General features: G+C 49.3%; 1 protein-coding gene across 1 annotated transcript in view; it reads right to left on the reverse strand.

Moving 5' to 3' along the window:
- LOC126571993 (uncharacterized) overlaps positions 1-1,344 on the reverse strand; it is an 8,714-nt gene extending 7,370 nt beyond the window's left edge. Inside the window, exon 1 of the mRNA XM_050230961.1 lies at positions 1,157-1,344. The gene's annotated coding sequence lies outside the window, so the exon portion shown is untranslated. The remainder of the gene's footprint in view (positions 1-1,156) is intronic.
- Positions 1,345-4,910: the final 3,566 nt, after the last annotated feature.

Raw genomic sequence — 4,910 nt, forward strand, 5'->3', positions numbered from 1 at the left:
GCCAACAGAAAGAGAGAGAGAGAGCAAGAGAGTGAGAGAGTTGCTTTTTCTTGGCCAGTTCAACGACGAGACCGAAAAGGGGGGAATTCATGTGAAAGATGGATCCCGTAGCAAAAAACCCGTAGCGACAACCACAACCGGCTGCAACGGCGAGATGCCCGCGGTCAACTCTCGTGCGGGTACAAAGTCCACATTGGCGCCGTCTCCCCCGCTCTTCTCTGTGCGTCTCTGTGTTCGCGTGTGGATCGTGTTGTTGTATCAACGGTCGCCCCGCGTCTGACGATCGCGTGCAGCGATGACACGTTATAATGCCACCAAAAAAAGCGATTCTCTTTGCGCCAACGGTTTCAGGGGAGCTCGCCTACTACGACGCATCCGAGAAACACCCAAACCATGTCACTCTATGGTTTCTCAAGGAAATAAGGGTGCAGGACTGCAGATGGCTGGAGTTTCCTCGATTGGTTCCTCGATCATCCAATCGACCGAACGATCGAAACCAAGAAACTAGTTTCTCGACTAGCTAGTCGCACGCACATTCACTTCCGCCATATTCTGCTGGCTGGCTGGATCTTGTGGTGCAGCAACAGCCTACTGCAGCTCTTCTTACTTCCATCGTACGCTGCGTCTCATAATTCCCGATGGAAAAAGTTGTGGCCTCGACCGAGGCCATCGGCTCGGTGACATTCGCAAGCACGCATATCAGTCAGCGCGGTGGGAGCAGCATGATGATGATACTCGCATCGTAAATCGTTCCTCCGCATGAATCGCTAAAAATATCGCCTGTGCCGGTTCTCACCAGATCCGCCAATCGCAGTGGGAAAAGGGGAACGAGAACGACGTCGACGATAGCGCGTCGTTCACGCAGAAAGCACCAGAATACACGCTGAGGGGACAGGGCTCAGGGATGCGCATTGCACTCTGGCCCAGACGCAACAGGATGCGGATAGCGAGCAACGAACGAATCTTCCCCTCGGTATATATCTGCACAACGTTGCATCGGTTGGTGTAGGTCGTGTTTTTATGCGGCGATCGCAACGAAACGGGACTTGCAATCGAGTGTGTTCCGGCTATCGGTCCAGGAAAGGAGTACATAATTTCAATCCAATACGTAAACACCCGACACTGGAGGCGGTTGGCTGCGTTTGCACATGCGTACCTGATGAGAGGGGCGCAGCTCCTGAATTATGGATGAAGATCACAGAAGATCGATTGGCGGATCAAAAATAGCACACACGATACACAGCACACACGATTCACAGCACGATTCCAGACTCAGAACGGAACGCAACCAGAAGCGCAAGCAGCAGCAGTGAAGGAGCACCAACCGTACGGTCCGATCAGTTGAACAGCTGAGGGAACTATGAGCGGCGAAAGGGCGATGCGTAAATATAATGAACGGTCCGACTCCGCCGTTCAGTCCGCGCCTCGCTCAACCGTTTGCGCCACACGCAGACACACACGTCGTGGCGTGCGCCAATAAATCGCCGCTCTATAACCTGCTGCTGTTGCTGATGCTGGGCCTGACGATGCTGGGTGGTTGTTTATCAGAACGTTTTACCGCCACAACGTCCACGAGGTAGTAAAGTGTGTGTTCGGTTGGTTGGAAGATGATAAATCGGGGGTTACATATCAGAACATTGGACCGCCAGGGGAGTGTTTGCCTGCCGGGCGAATCTTTATACGGGCAAGATCAAGCAGCCGGGCAGAGCATCGTAATGAAAGGGGTCTCTCCGTTTGCCATTCCTGTGTTCTGTGTAGTGGTGCAATATGCCGGGAACTTGTCCGCCGGTCTAGACGGGTCTAGAACCTAGACAACGACAACGGTAGCCGGAGTTTGCCGGCATGCGTTCTATGTGGTTTATGTATGTAGCGTAAGGTGCAGTAGCTGAGATCAGAAGGGCTGTTCTAATGCTCACGAGATGACCTGCGTGTTTTGCAATGATGACTAAGATGATGGAACAAAACAGTCCAAAGAGTATGAATGCATTGCGCACGTGCATAATTTTAAGGTAAAGCTGCCTTTGTAGTCATGCACCTTAACGGAGGACAATTTGCGCCTAATTAATCATTCGCACATTCAAATGCGCGGCAAAATACACGTTGCGGGAACATGACGGGCGGTTTGGGTATATATTGGATTTTAATTGTTTGTTTGGCGGTTTTGAAAAATCTGCAGCTTCTCGAGGTCGTTGGTAGTGATTTCAGAAAATTGGATTTGATTTAAGGTATGCACCTCAATCAGTCATCTTTGCAAGCTACAGTTTTCTGCTTGTCAGCAGCAAATCAGAAACATTTATTGAACTCTTTTGGGAAAGATCATAACATTATTTCAGGAACACGTGTACTTCAATGAAGTTAATATTTTACAAAAGAACCATTACTTCACCTCACCGAGCTCCAGAGATAACAATATGGCTACAACTTCTCGGTTGCTTAGTATTCAAATGTAATCCTAAATAAAATCTAAAATAAAATATTATAATTCATAATGCAAAACTGGCAAAAATATTCCACGACAACTTTTAAACTCTTCAGGCAACCATTTTTCGCAGTGAAAACTCTGTTTGGTTAACCGAAATCTTAACTTTATTGCCTTCTCTGTGGAACAAATCCACCTGCTCGAACGAGATGGCCTTTCGAGCACACTGTACACCTTAAGGTAGCGTCGAGCGCACTACCAGCTCACCTTAAGGCGCATATTTGTTGTCCACCTCAAGAAGGACACGTTTTTGAAGATTCAGAGCAGAACATTTTTCCACTAATCCTCCATTTTCTTGTATTTGGCAGTAACTAATAATGAAGAATGTATCGCATGTCTTACCTACGAATCACTCGAAGCATCGATATTTTAGGAGCGCAATATTAACACTTGCCACAGATAGAACACCCAATCCGTACACTACACGTTCACCAAGAACACATTCACCTCGTTAGCCTCGTTAGAGAAGGGGGAAAAATGCATTTGCATATGCCGCGCACCGGAACCAACGGCCGAAAAGCCGAAATGCTAGTCTTATTTGGCAATTATTAATGGAACACCTTCGTTTCGTTTTTTGTTGACTTGTTTGTAGGTGTCGCCTGTTGTTGCGTGTTGACAAACAGTAGAGTAATTCCGACTCATCGACTCTTCTTTTCCTGAGCATCGCCAGCATCAGAAGCTTGCGGTGCTCGAGCAACGCAAAAAGACGAGAGAAAGTGGTACCGTGAGCGATGGACATGCGTACTGTGTGGCCACCTATGTGCGGCCCTATCCTTTCTGCACACCTTCTGGCACCATCTGGCACCGATAAGCGAAACTAGCGGAAAAGGAAACACAGTGTGACTGAGAGAGAGAGAGAAGAGTTGGGAGAAGAGTGGCATACTTGGAGCGCGGCAACTTGTAACTTGAGACTCATCGTATCGCAGAAGAATGTCGAGACAAGTTTACCTACTGACACACACCAGCACACACTCGCTGGTGGATGTTTTGTACCTCGGAACTACCGGGAAAGGGTAAGCAAAAAAACATGAAACAGGATTCGTTGGAAAAATCAACAGACTGTTTGTCGAAAGCGCAGTCTGAATGATTGATGACCATACTACGCCGCGTAACGAGGTTCGCTAGACGCGTTTCGTCGTGATGGGGGCCATTGTTGCTGCTGACATAAATCGGGAACATAACAGAAAAAGGATTTTCAAGGGACCGTGCTGATTGAATTTACTTTGCTTGTACGGCAGTAACTGGCACTGGCAGTAACATGAGTAGCAGGCGAATCCCAGCGCCATCTTCGCCTTTATTTTTGTTCGCTCAAGTAAATTCCATCAACATCAACACATCCCCGGCACGTGTGTCACCCTGTGCCTGTGTAGTAACTGCCGGTCAACTGCTGTGGTTCGTTTGCGTGAGCGGGAACAGCGGCGGGTTTTGCTCTCGAAACCGATTCCACTGACCGACATGACACGACACGGCGTCTACTGTTTAGTTGGTCGGTCGGTCGGTCGTTCTTTCGGTGGAGTGCGCCTGCCCAGAAAGGAAATGGTCCTTCGCGGACCTGAGAAGGTGGAAAAGCGCTTTTCTCTGTGCAACCATCACCACTTCTTCCCTCCACCTAAGATCCTTGTTGTGCACAGAGAGAGAGAGAGAGAGAGAGAGAGACACAGAGAGAGCGATAGAGAAAGAGAGCGGAACGGGTGCCGCACGTAAAAAGGCGATTCGGTTCTTTCCGGTTCGGGATCGAGTCGGTCGCTGATGGATCCTCAGTCTCCGCTGAGGGTGCAGCAGTGCTGGGTGCGAAGCCAACCATCCAATAGCCAACGTAGACGCAGTAGTCGCATCGCGGTCAAAGTCGAGCCGAGGTCGTAAAAATCGGATTTTAATTGGTGTTCCCACCCCGTGTCCCGTTGACGACTCCTTCCTTCCCTCTGGAGTCCGTTGGTCCGGTGGTGGCTGCCTGGCGGGGGTCTAGCGGAGTCTGGCGGTGAGTGCGAGGTTCTTCGGAACGAAAAAGTTGGTCCCGTTTACGCGAAAAAATTGGTCTCAGTGTGTGCGCTGGCATAATCTTTTACTTAATTCGCCCCGAAAAAGGGGACGGAAAAAAAAACGGAAATATCCTTCGAAAGTCAGTGCGTATATGTGTATGTGCGTGAAGAGAGTGTATTGTTACGGTTCCTTGGTGGTAGCAGCAGCAGCAGCAGCAGCAGTGTGTTACGTGGTTGGCCGTGGCCGGAATGTGTTCTTGTTGCTTCCTGTGCCTGTAGCCTGTAGTGAGATGGAAAGTGTCCTTTTGAAAGGATACGACCTCCTCTAACGTGACTTCTCGCTCTCTCTCTATCTCTCTCTCTCTCCTGCTCGCTCTCTTTGTCATTCTCTTCCACTCTCTCTCTCTCGCTACAATACTACTGCCAACGTGTCACCGCCAGCCATACTGACA

Source organism: Anopheles aquasalis, chromosome 2 (assembly GCF_943734665.1).
Source record: "Anopheles aquasalis chromosome 2, idAnoAquaMG_Q_19, whole genome shotgun sequence".
Taxonomy (NCBI): Eukaryota; Metazoa; Arthropoda; class Insecta; order Diptera; family Culicidae; genus Anopheles; species Anopheles aquasalis.